The sequence below is a fragment of the Saccopteryx leptura genome, chromosome 3 (assembly GCF_036850995.1).
Source record: "Saccopteryx leptura isolate mSacLep1 chromosome 3, mSacLep1_pri_phased_curated, whole genome shotgun sequence".
NCBI classification, from domain to species: Eukaryota; Metazoa; Chordata; class Mammalia; order Chiroptera; family Emballonuridae; genus Saccopteryx; species Saccopteryx leptura.
The window spans coordinates 365787444-365801182 of NC_089505.1; positions in this window are offsets into that span (position 1 = coordinate 365787444).

Here is a 13739-nt window from a genome sequence, read left to right on the forward strand (position 1 = left end):
TGGAGCCGCACAGAAGGAATTTAAATCCACAAATCTTCTTATGTGTGGCGGACGGAGGGTGCTGACTTCAGAGTCCGGAGGCATCCACACAACGTTCAGAGCCTGAATGCGGTCAGGGACTCGGGGTCACGCTGCGGGCATGTCCAAGCTGACAGCAGCCCCCAGGGGGAAAAAGGGAATGTTTCCAACTTGTGGGGGGGTGGCGCAGAAGTTATGACAAAAAATAGACTATTCAGACCTACGAGCCTTCCTCAGGGGCCGGCCGCTGGCCCTGACCGTTACGCCTGAGTGGGTGGCTGGGGCCCTTGCTAGTCTGGAGTGGAGGTTTGGATAGTTGATGTGGGACTTAAAGAAATGACTTTCGTTCCGGGCCCCCTGATTCCATGGGGGATGTTTAACTCTAACGATGAACAGGGGATCCAGAAGGCTCCTGACGGGGTAGAGGGGCATCACTCTGGAGACACCTAGCAGGGGGGGTTGGGGTGCAGGACAAGCCTGGCGGCAAAGCGGCGAGGGGCCCAGCACCCCACCACGTGCCAAGACGGGCTGCAGCCCCAGACAAGCGTGTGTCTGGCGTGAACCATCCCCAGAAACCAGGGGCTGGGGGTGTCAGAGTGTCTAGTGGAGTCCCTGGGATGGAACCACCCTGGACCAGCCCCCCATCCCCCAGGGCTGTCGGAGGAGGAGGAGGAGAGAAGGACAGCACAGCAGAAAGGGCCACCCGTTCAACTACTCAGCACCCTGGCCCCAGCTGCACCTCGAGCCCCATACTCGGGGACGCAGAAAGAGGGAGACCTTGCCCCGTTGATAAGGGCCTGGGGGGCGGTCCACTGGCAGGACTGGGAACCTGGTGCAGCTGGACAAGGACTGCATCACAGGGGCCAGGGAACCGTCAGTGTCGCCAAGACCAGCCGGCCCTGGAGAGGCTCAGGCAGGAGACACGAGGAGGCACGGGGCAGGAGACACGAGGGGGCACGGGGCAGGAGACACGAGGGGGCACGGGGCAGGAGACGTGAGGGGGCACGGGGCAGACCAGCCGGCCTGGAGAGGCTCAGGCAGGAGACACGAGGGGGCACGGGGCAGGAGACACGAGGGGGCACGGGGCAGGAGACACGAGGGGGCACGGGGCAGACCAGCCGGCCTGGAGAGGCTCAGGCAGGAGACACGAGGGGGCACGGGGCAGGAGACACGAGGGAGCATGGGGCAGACCAGCCGGCCTGGAGAGGCTCAGGCAGGAGACACGAGGGGGCACGGGGCAGGAGACACGAGGGGGCACGGGGCAGGAGACACGAGGGAGCACGGGGCAGACCAGCCGGCCTGGAGAGGCTCAGGCAGGAGACACGAGGGGGCACGGGGCAGACCAGCCGGCCTGGAGAGGCTCGGGCAGGAGACACGAGGGGGCACGGGGCAGGAGACACGAGGGGGCACGGGGCAGGAGACACGAGGGGGCACGGGGCAGGAGACACGAGGGGGCATGGGGTAGACCAGCCGGCCTGGAGAGGCTCAGGCAGGAGACACGAGGGGGCACGGGGCAGGAGACACGAGGGGGCACGGGGCAGGAGACACGAGGGGGCACGGGGCAGGAGACACGAGGGGGCACGGGGCAGGAGACACGAGCGGGCACGGGGCAGGAGACACGAGGGGGCACGGGGCAGGAGACACGAGGGGGCACGGGGCAGACCAGCCGGCCTGGAGAGGCTCAGGCAGGAGACACGAGGGGGCACGGGGCAGGAGACACGAGGGGGCATGGGGCAGACCAGCCGGCCTGGAGAGGCTCGGGCAGGAGACGCGAGGGGGCACGGGGCAGGAGACACGAGGGGGCACGGGGCAGGAGACACGAGGGAGCACGGGGCAGACCAGCCGGCCTGGAGAGGCTCGGGCAGGAGACGCGAGGGGGCACGGGGCAGGAGACACGAGGGGGCACGGGGCAGGAGACACGAGGGGGCACGGGGCAGGAGACGCGAGGGGGCACGGGGCAGGAGACGCGAGGGGGCACGGGGCAGGAGACGCGAGGGGGCACGGGGCAGGAGACGCGAGGGGGCACGGGGCAGGAGACACGAGGGGGCACGGGGAAGGAGACGCGAGGGAGCACGGGGCAGACCAGCCGGCCTGGAGAGGCTCGGGCAGGAGACGCGAGGGGGCACGGGGCAGGAGACACGAGGGGGCACGGGGCAGGAGACGCGAGGGGGCACGGGGCAGGAGACGCGAGGGGGCACGGGGCAGGAGACGCGAGGGGGCACGGGGCAGGAGACGCGAGGGGGCACGGGGCAGGAGACGCGAGGGGGCACGGGGCAGGAGACGCGAGGGGGCACGGGGCAGGAGACGCGAGGGGGCACGGGGCAGGAGACACGAGGGGGCACGGGGCAGGAGACACGAGGGGGCACGGGGCAGACCAGCCGGCCTGGAGAGGCTCGGGCAGGAGACACGAGGGGGCACGGGGCAGCAGACGCCAGAGAGCAGGGGCCAGCAGTGACCCAGCACACGGTGGGAGACAGAGGAGGCGTCCCCAGAGTCTGGAGCAGCCGGGGAGCAGGGGCGCTTGGAGCCACAGACAGTGAGAGCCTAGTGCTGACGTCTCCTCATTTGCACGTACCGCCGGTGCGCCTAGAAGAAACCCGTGCACACACATGTCTGGGAAGGACGCTGGGGGACCCGTCCCTAACGCCCACGGGCCTGGGCGCTTCTCCTGGGGTGCTCATGGCACTGTCACCACGGCTTTGCAAGGCGGTGTGCTCATCTTCCTCGGCAGAAGCCAAGGGCACTTGTTCAAAGGTGAGGGATGGACCTGAGACTCAACCCAGGGTCAGAGCTGGCACTGCACCCATGGTGGTGGCCGGTCCTGCTGTGGTTTATAGTTTAAACCACGTAGGGGGTGTTAGGGGCTGGGGAACACCCAGGAGGCTCTCTCCCCCTGCTGGGGCTTCACGGTGTCCCAGACTCGCCCCCACCACCTTCTGTCATTAGCAGGTACAAGGTGGTTCATCGTCTAGCACCTCCGGGGCAAAGGGGCTCAGGCAGCTGAAGGACCCACGCAGGGTCACTCATCGGGCCAGGGTGGACGGAGGCAGACAACTCAGGTCCAGGTGTATGGAGGAAGGTGATGGGGAGGGGGTTGCGGTTCCAAACTGTGACTAGCTGTGTGACCAGAAACAAGCTGCTTGTCCACACCACACCTGGCCCTTGTGTACACAACAGAAACAGGACAACACAGCACTTTGCGAACACAAGGCCACAGTGAGGAGCTCTGCCTCAGTGGGGGCCCCTGGCCTGCCCGCTCCATCTCAGTGTTAGCCCCACGGGCAGGGGCCATCCCCGGTACTGGCTGTGGGGGCCCCTGGCCTGCCCGCTCCATCTCAGTGTTAGCCCCACGGGGTACTGGCTGTGGGGGCCCCTGGCCTGCCCGCTCCATCTCAGTGTTAGCCCCACGGGCAGGGCCATCCCCGGTACTGGCTGTGGGGGCCCCTGGCCTGCCCGCTCCATCTCAGTGTTAACCCCACGGGCAGGGCCATCCCCAGTACTGGCTGTGGGGGCCCCTGGCCTGCCCGCTCCATCTCAGTGTTAGCCCCACGGGGTACTGGCTGTGGGGGCCCCTGGCCTGCCCGCTCCATCTCAGTGTTAGCCCCACGGGCAGGGCCATCCCCGGTACTGGCTGTGGGGGCCCCTGGCCTGCCCGCTCCATCTCAGTGTTAACCCCACGGGCAGGGCCATCCCCGGTACTGGCTGTGGGGGCCCCTGGCCTGCCCGCTCCATCTCAGTGTTAACCCCACGGGCAGGGCCATACCCGGTACTGGCTGTGGGGGCCCCTGGCCTGCCCGCTCCATCTCAGTGTTAGCCCCACGGGCAGGGCCATCCCCGGTACTGGCTGTGGGGGCCCCTGGCCTGCCCGCTCCATCTCAGTGTTAACCCCACGGGCAGGGCCATCCCCGGTACTGGCTGTGGGGGCCCCTGGCCTGCCCGCTCCATCTCAGTGTTAGCCCCACGGGGTACTGGCTGTGGGGGCCCCTGGCCTGCCCGCTCCATCTCAGTGTTAACCCCACGGGCAGGGCCATACCCGGTACTGGCTGTGGGGGCCCCTGGCCTGCCCGCTCCATCTCAGTGTTAGCCCCACGGGGTACTGGCTGTGGGGGCCCCTGGCCTGCCCGCTCCATCTCAGTGTTAGCCCCACGGGCAGGGCCATCCCCGGTACTGGCTGTGGGGGCCCCTGGCCTGCCCGCTCCATCTCAGTGTTAGCCCCACGGGCAGGGCCATCCCCGGTACTGGCTGTGGGGGCCCCTGGCCTGCCCGCTCCATCTCAGTGTTAACCCCACGGGCAGGGCCATCCCCGGTACTGGCTGCCAAGGGCAGGTCTCGGAGCCTGAATCCCATGGACTCATTCGTTCAACTACTACGCCCGGTTTACAGGTGAGGCATGGAGGCCCAGGGAGGCTAAGCCACCTGGCCCAGGGTCCGTACGTTTCATAAAGAACGAGGCTTAAAGGGACCCAAGCAGTTTAGTGTCTACCTCTAGGTCTCAGTCTGAGCTGGTCTTGCAGGCGCCCTGGCCGGAGCCACCACCTGTCACCTCCCCTGCAGGTGCTCACACAGGCAGGAGGATGTACCCCCAGCTCCAATTCCTCCTCTGCCCCTCCCCGAAGGTGCTCACAGCTGCCATTCACCCTCTACCCCAAGGAGGAGGCTAGTCGGGCAGGAGAAAGGGGGAGAGATGCTGACCCCCAGGACGGCGACTGCCCTTGTGGTCAGGGGACCCCAGGGAGGGGGCGGTCTGTCCTGGCTCCTGGGGGCTGGGTGTGGGGGCTGGGTGTGGGGTCTGGGTGTGGAGGCTGGGTGTGGGAGGCTGGGTGTGGGGGCTGGGTGTGGGTGTGGGGGCTGGGTGTGGGGGGCTGGGTGTGGGGGCTGGGTGTGGGGGGCTGGGTGTGGGAGGCTGCGTGACTTGCTCGCTCCTCGGGGGACACGCGCTCTCCAAACCTCTCTTCTGCTCACTTTGCTTCCCTCATCTCTGCCCAGAACGCAGTGGAGAAAGGTGGATGTCACAGAGGCAGGCTGCTACCCTGAAGTCTCGGCCAGCCCGAGGCTGGACGGGGGCGAGTCCCGGCGTGTTTCTGGCCGTGGCGGAGCACACGCAACCCCAGGCGGGGCTCGCCCCCCGCGGGGTCCAGCGCTTAGATTTTTGCCAGCAGGGTGGCCTCCTGAAACCTCCCTCTGTCAATGGGCCGATGCAGACCCCGCCCGTGGTGCCTGGGCTGCTGCAGGGACACACAGACCTCTGTGTGAGGGACGCTAGCACCAGGGCTCTCTCTGGGTGCACGGCGTGGGGGGTAGGTGTGAGTGACCAGATCCCAAGAGGGTCCTGAGCTGCCCTCCGGAGCCCTTTGCAGTCTATTAGCTTTGCCCACAGATACGAAGATGCTGGGTCATGTCCATGCCTTAGAGACGTCCCCTGAACCATCGGCATCCCCGATCCCTGACGGGCGCCTCCCACCCCCTGAACCACCGGTATCCCCGATCCCTGACGGGCGCCTCCCACCCCCTGAACACCTGATCCATGATGGGCACCTCCCACCCCCTGAACCACCGGCATCCCCGATCCCTGACGGGCGCCTCCCAACCCCTGAACCACCGGCATCCCCGATCCCTGACAGGCGCCTCCCACCCCCTGAACCACCGGCATCCCCGATCCCTGACGGGCGCCTCCCACCCCCTGAACACCTGATCCATGATGGGCACCTCCCACCCCCTGAACCATCGGCATCCCCGATCCCTGACGGGCGCCTCCCACCCCCTCTGTTTCCCCTGCCTTTGTTTTCCGACATTATATATTTATGTTCAGCTGAAAAAATTCTCCATGCAACTCGACTCCCTGACCTCAGAGACTTTCTCTTGTTCCCTACTGGGTTCCCAGAAGAGGGATCTTACCTCCACTGTAACAATCACCCTGAAGGGAGGTATCATCCCCATTTCACAGAGGAGAACGCCGAGGCTAGAAGAAGTCCAGAGGGTGCAGTCCGCCTCGCCTCACAGTCAGCAGGCGTGAGGCCTGGAGTTCAAATCCTAGACTCCTTCAATGCCGACTTCGGGCCACAAGATGCCCTTCCCCAGGTCTCGTGTTCATATGTGTGTTTGGGAGAAGCCAACGAGAGGCTCTGACTGCTCTTATCTGGGACATTTTCTAGGGTGGTGTTGGCAACAAGACGTCATGAACCATGAGGAAAGGCTTGCTTTCTGTTTGCTCCACGCAGTGGGTTCCCCCCAGCTCCCCGCTCTGGTCTATATAGTGCAGCCCACCGCAGGTGCCGGCATCCGTCTGGGCCTTGTGGCTGGCCCCCGCGGACTCAGGGGCGCAGAGGGGAGCCGACAGAAACCTCACACTCACACTCGGGGCCTGCCGTGAGTAATAATGTCCCTGGTCTCTGACCCAGGACATCCACAAAACACTAATAGGCTGACGTATCAGCTTGTAAGCAAAATAAAATCAAATTCCAGACTTAAAGACCCGCGCGGTTCTATTTTCCACACATTAAAAGTATTTTATTATCAATAAAGTGTCCTCGTCATTGAAGGAACAACTTTCCGCCTCATGCCTCCTCCCAGCTGCTGAATATCCTGTCTCAAGCACCGCCTTCCCCAGGAAGGCCTCCCTGAGTCCCTCTCCCCCCTCCCTGTCCCCAGAATTCATAGGTGATCCACATGTGTCCCATGGAAGGGACCAGAAGAAAATTGGTTTGATCTTAAGAGAGGCATTAGCTTCAGTTAGTTAATGTAGAACATACTAAACACATGGATTTGGGGTAGGCATTGGGGAAAACAGGTAAAACAGAGAGGGGAAGGTTTCTTAATGTTTGCATTTTTATAACTTGAGAGTGAGCTCAGTGTGGCCAGCTCTGATGGTGTCTTATTTGGTCCTGGATGTCTGGCATTGTGCCCTCGGCCCCAGCCCCTTGTGGGAGCTGTTTAATGGGCAAATGGACGATGGGCTCACTGGTCGACCACCAGGCTGTTCCTTACGGAGGACCAGGCAGGACCAGGCTCTGAGTCTGCCAAGAGAAGTTTTGAGAGCATTACTTATGAGAAACTTTCAAAAAGGCTCACAGGCCGGTAACTAGGCAGAACTTCTTCCTGGTTATTATTTTTCCAGCTGAACAAAGATCCAGCTAACGGAAGACTTAGTAACTCCTTGTGGGCCCCAAGGAAAGAGACATTCCTCTGCTTGCCGACATGTGAGTCTGGCCAGGCAGCCACGGGTGCCGATCGGGCAGAGGTGAGAACGGCCTGAAGCTTTTCCCTGAGTGCCCGAGGCAGCCGCAGGGGTGGTGCCTTCTGGGGGGAGTGGGGTGCTCTATGAAATCAAAGGGATCAGAGGCACACTGTGATCTGTGCAGCCAATCAGAGCTGTAACAAGACCGTGTGGGTCCCGCCCACCGGCTCCTTGGGGGCTGGGCAGGATGTAGGGCACACAGCACATGGGGAGGCCCACACTTTTCTGCTTCCTTTGCCACTCAAGAAAACCATGGCTCAGGGAGGAGATGTGACTTCTTGTCCAAGGAGATAAAAGAGTCTTTGGTGGCAGCAAGACTAGACCCTGGAGATCTTAACTCCCAAAGCATGTCCCTTCCAAGCTGCCCAGCCTGTGGGCGCCAATGCCAACACAGATGGCGGGGAGAACTGACCCCCAGACAGGACAGGCCTGCCCAAGACGACAGCCTGTGAACGGCCACAGCAGGACAGAGGTCTGTGTGCCGCGCCTCTGCGTGCACTCCCGGCTCTGCCTGCGGAGCCCTCTCCGAGGTCAGCTTAAGGTCAGCAGTGAGCTCCAGCACAATTTCTAGTTCTATTTCCAGGTTTGGAATCCAAGTTCCTGCGCTATTTGGAAAGAAGGGTCTGAAACAGTGGGTCACAGTGCGCTAAAGACTTATGCTCTTGGTTAAAGCACGTGTTTTGACAAAAACTACAAAGCAAGAATACGAAACTATTTTAAACATCACCCGAGAGTGAACTGTACAGAGAGGGTGAAGGAAAGAGATAAGCAGTTTCCTGTTGGACATACACCTTCTTTCTGCCTCGTTTGATTCTTTTGGATTTTTTCTTGCTCCACACTACTATCCCTGTCATACCCTCTGCAGACTTTTAAGAGGTGACAGATAGAGGGGAATACTATAGTATAGAGTCATAGAGGCAAATACACAGAGAATCAGAATAAAATTGTGTAATGGTGCAACCAACACATTCCCTACCCCGGGACCTTTGCACATGCTGTCCCTGACACCTAGAATGTTCTTACCCTAGAATCCACTTTCTAGGAGAAATCCATGCTTTCTGCCTTGCTGCACTCCTGCTCTTGCCCAGATGCTTTTCTTAGGGAAGACTTCCCCGATCACTCTAAGACAGGTGTCCCCAAACTATGGGCCCGCAAACCGCATGCAGCCCCCTGAGGCCATTTATCCAGCCCCGCCGCACTTCCGGAAGGGGCACCTCTTTCATTGGTGGTCAGTGAGAGGAGCACTGTATGTGGCGGCTCTCCAACGGTCTGAGGGACAGTAAACTGGCCCCCTGTGTAAAAAGTTTGGGGACCCCTGCTCTAAGACATCGTCATTGTTGTCACTATCCTGCTGGGCTGCATTTTCCTTCACTGCCTTCATCACAACATGACACTCTAGTGTGTCCTGAATTCCTTGTTAGTTCATCTCCCCTTCACCTGTGCCCCTTACTGCAGCGCTCCCCCTGCTGAGAACAGTGGAAGACCCTCCACAAATACAGGAGTGGGCAAAAGGAAGTGTACAGTGGTGAGTATTTATTAATTATTCTGTTATTTTCCATACAAACAACCGTAACCCTCCTCTTGCCCACTCCATACGGGGGACTAAAGGCAGAGTGAAAAGTGCCCCACGCTCGGGAGCCCAGGGTCACTCTGGCCTGTGCACAGTGAAAGGTGGGGGTCCCGGTCACTGCTGGGCCGCAGGTCCTCCTGGGGAAATGGGACGGTGGCAGTAACAGTCTCCCGTCGGCCCTGACTAGGCACAGCCCGGGACAGTGTCTGATCTTTGGAACTTGGGTTTGAGGTTCCCTCCCCCTGAGCTCTGCTTGTCCCCGACGGAGCAGATCAGCCGTCCTCAGGGAGGGGAGAGGCAGAGCTCCGTCTACAGACTTCCTTTGGCTTTTTGCAAAAACAACAAACTAAAAATACGACAAACCACACTGTGATCTGTGCAGCCAATCAGAGCTGTAACAAGACCGTGTGGGTCCCGCCCACCGGCTCCTTGGGGGCTGGGCAGGATGTGGGGCACACAGCACATGGGGAGGCACCTAACCCCTCCGGGGGGCCCACGAGCCTGTTCCCAGACAACCTGGAGCCACAGTGAGGCTTCCCTGGAGCTGCGGCGTGGCCTGTGTCAGCGTGCTGGCTCGTTCTTGAACCCAGGTGCAGTGAGGCTCCGGGTTTGCCCTGACCAGGACACCCATGGAGGATGGCACTGTTCTCATCACACGTCACCCACCCCCTTCCCAATTCTCTGTTCCAACACCTCTGCCTCGTCAGCGAACAGAACTGCAGGAGCGTCACCCAAGGCTCACTGCTACCCAGCTGCACGGCGGCTCAGGGACTCTAGCTCTATCTACTCCATGGCCCACAGCACAGACGGGTAAACTGAGGCCCAGTGAAGGGAAGGGGCTGGCACACCCTTGACAGTGTCACCTGGCAGAGCCAGACCCAGACCCTGCTTTCTAGACTTCTGGACAACGAGATTTGCCGTTAGACAGTGGTTTTCAAATGTTCTTGAAACCAAAACAACACATTCAGTCAGAATCCAGCTACTAAAATTGAGTATTTCCGGTTGAAGCAGGTGTGGGGGACCCCAAGCCCTGATGCTGGGCCTCCTCCAAGGCGGTTTGCAAGCCAAAGCCCTTCATAGCCAACAACCAATGCCCATGCTGGTGGCCCAGAATGTCACACCCACTTCCAGCCCCCACCCACAGGAGTCCTGAAGACTCCAGAGACCAAGTCAGGCAGTTAATCTGCGGCCCGGTTACTAAATTGGGCCAGTTCACTCTTCAAGGTTTCCAAGAAACAGGTTCTAAGAAATCTTCTGAAAAGAAGAGCAGGTTTCAAAGATGGGGAACAGGATGCGGGCGCTCCTGGTGATGGGAGAGCAGGGACCTGAGAGGCAGGGGACCAGGACAGAGCCAGGGGCACGCAGGGGACCAGGACAGAGCCGGAGGCACGCAGGGGACCAGGACAGAGCCAGGGGCACGCAGGGGACCAGGACAGAGCCGGGGGCACGCAGGGGACCAGGACAGAGCCGGGGGCACGCAGGGGACCAGGACAGAGCCGGGGGCACGCAGGGGACCAGGACAGAGCCGGGGGCACGCAGGGGACCAGGACAGGCTGCTGGGGAGTCAGCACTTGGTGGGCGCCTAACTGGATGAGGCATGGGGGCCCCACGCCACACCCCACCTCCACTGCCTGCCCCGCCCTCCTTCTAGCACAAAGCCAGGGGTCCTACTTCCTGAGGCACAAAGAAAGAATCATTTATCTTCAAAACAGCACATAGGTACACTCTGCCCATGGAGAATGTCCTCTTTGTAGTCGGGGGCCAGAACACATTCCTCAGGTTGTCCCTGTTGGAGACCTGATGCGTTCGAATGCAACAAAAAGAGGAAACCCTTGGTTAACAAGAACTTTCTAATGATTAGATGAACATCCCATTCCCTGAACACTGCCCGACCACAGGGGGTTAGACAGCATTCCCTTCTCCACACTCTGCAGGAGTGGAGAGCCCCGCGGTGACCTCGGTACTGCAGGAGGCACAAGGACACAGTCACCAAGCCACAGGCCCTCCATGTTTGGGTGGAATGGGGACAATCATCTCCACATGGTTTAAGGCAGACAAAGCAAGGCAATTAAGAGCATTGGTTCTGGAGCCAGAGAGAGCTGGGTTCAAATCTCAGCTCTGCCACTTACCAGTTGTGCGACCTCGGGGGAGTTTCTTAACCTCTCCAAGCCTCAGTTTCTTCATCTGAAAAATGGGGGAGAGCGTGTTCAGACTTCCCGCAGAAAGAGGACAGAAAGGTCTCACCGGAGCGTGCCTGAAACGCGCTCAGCTCAGACACGCCAAGGACACAGTCAGGGCTTGTGAGTGGTGACACAGCCCGACACGCCAAGGACACAGTCAGGGCTTGTGAGTGGTGACACAGCCCCATCGGGCCGCCCGCCCGGTGTGGACAGAGCAGCAGTCACCTGCGGAGCGCTGGGTGGGAGCCAGGGGCCCTGAGTGTCAGGCTCTGAGTTGCAAGCTGTTAATAAAAGCTCTGCGGCGTGATCTCTCAGACCACTTCCTGCTCGAGGCGGATCAGAGGCGAGTGCGCTGACTCTGAGCTCTCTCCTGCACCAGGCACGGGGCAGAGCTGCACCGTTAAACCTCCCGGCAATCCCCAAGGTAGCTCCGGCCCCGTCGGACGGAGGAGGAGGCCAAGGTTCAGAAGGCAGAGGAGTTCGGCGGGGTCCCTGATCCGATGGGCAATTAAGGGGCGCGGGGAGCCCATCTGTCAAGTCGAAGCCATTCTCCCTCTGTGGCAGAGGTCTGGGCAGGTGACACCTGTAAGTGGGCTGGTGGAAGTCCGAGATCACATGGGGCAGGGGGCGGACCTTGACTCTGGAATATTCTAATTGGCAGACAGCTGGGCATTTGGTCAAGGGGTAGCATACCTGAATCTGAGGATAGGGAGGTGGTGTTGTCACTTTAGCTGTTTTCCTGAACACTGAGTGGGGGCCCACCGTGCACAGCCATGACAAAGGGTAATAGGAATGTCCTTGGGATCGACAAAACCCTGTGGACTCCCAGAGTGGCCTGAGCCACATGCCTTGGCTCTTGTACCCCGTGAGCTGTGCAAAATACCTTCCCCTGGGGTGGGGGTGGGAGAACTTTCTGAATGATCAAGACAGCCTGAGCTTCTTTCTGTCCCTTCCCCGGAGCTCACTGACCTCTGCACATCAATAATGGATGACCCGGAGGCCCGCGGGCACTAACATTACACAGGGTGGGGCACCCCGGTCAGCGGGAGGGAGTCAGTGCCCAGGCTGGGCCTGGCCTCTCTCAGACTCTCCACGGAGACAACATGTCAGGAGGGATTTAAAAATCACAATACAGTTTAGCTGAAAGTAATTAACTTTCCAGAACAAGCAATGTGTGTTATTTGCTCCCTTTCTCCCCAGAAGCTTTGGCAGGACATGGCCCGGCATACCTAACAGCAGGTGAGCCTCGAGGCCATAAATACGTTGGCTAGGGGGCCGCCAGCCTGTCACTCATAGCTAAGCATCCTTCAGTGAGCCATCACCCCCCCCACACACACACACCGTGGCACGGAGGGGCGGGGGTGGCAAGCAGGAGCAGCTGGACTTTCCTCAGGTAGCAGATTACTCCCAGTGACCCTGGCAGTCACCTCACCGGAGAGGGAGGGTTCAGGTTTTCCTTTCCTCGGCTGGAGTCAGGCTACCTGGCGGCACCAGGTCCCTGTAGAGGGGACCCTGGGGGCACCTTCTCCCGTGGCCTTTTCCGGGCTGGGCTGCCACCCCGCAGTCGCTGTGGCTGTTGGCTACCACAGGTCCTAGCTGCCCCGGTCAGACAGGAGATGCCTCACCTGGCAGGAGGCCCCGCCCTGGCCCCCACCATCCTGGGCAGCCCCGGGCTGGGAGAACTGGGGCTACACCAGGCCCCCTTTGCCTCAACGTGGAACCAACCCTGTGGTGGGGGCACTCTGGGCTCCAGAGTCCCCGGGGGGTCAGGCTGAAGGGGGAGTCCAGCTGGGCACGTCCTTGCTCAGCTCTGCCCGCCCCCTGCCCTCCCTGGCCCGTCCCCTGTGCACCCCCTCTGCACTCCCACACCCGAGTCCCAGCCTCAGGCTCTGCGGGAGGAGCTGAGACCGACCCCTGTGCCCTGTGAGGCCGGCCTGAGGCGTGCCCCTCAGGAGGCAGCAAACTGTTCTAGACCTTGAGAATTTTTTCAGAGAACAGGGAGGATCTTCAACCGTCTGGTCCAGACTTGGGTCTGGAATGAGGCCATCAGTCATTGAGCAGTGACTCATGGGGGCCCAGGACGCCCCACGTCCTGATGGAGAGAGACCCTGGGGGTACCGCGGTGATCAAGGCTGAGTTCACTCTCCTCCCAAAGCTTACGCATCAAGTCCAACAGAGCAGGAGACAGGCCCTGTGACAGTGGGCGGCACTGGGAACTCCCGAGGGGCCGGCCGTGCAAGGACAGGGGGGAGGGACCAGGGCCCAGGCACAGGGGAGAGGTCTGGGGACGCCCCCCGGCAGGCACGAGCTTCTGTTCAGCCCGAAGGGCAGTGCAGTCTGGGGGTGAGGGACCAGGGCCCAGGCACAGGGGGGAGGCCTGGGGACGCCCCCCGGCAGGCACGAGCCTCTGTTCAGCCCGAAGGGCAGTGCAGTCCGGGGGTGAGGGACCAGGGCCCAGGCACAGGGGAGAGGTCTGGGGACGCCCCCCGACAGGCATGAGCTTCTGTTCAGCCCGAAGGGCAGTGCAGTCCGGGGGTGAGGGACCAGGGCCCAGGCACAGGGGAGAGGTCTGGGGACGCCCCCCGGCAGGCACGAGCCTCTGTTCAGCCCGAAGGGCAGTGCAGTCCGGGGGTGAGGGACCAGGGCCCAGGCACAGGGGGAGGCCTGGGGACGCCCCCCGGCAGGCACGAGCCTCTGTTCAGCCCGAAGGGCAGTGCAGTCCGGGGGTGAGGGACCA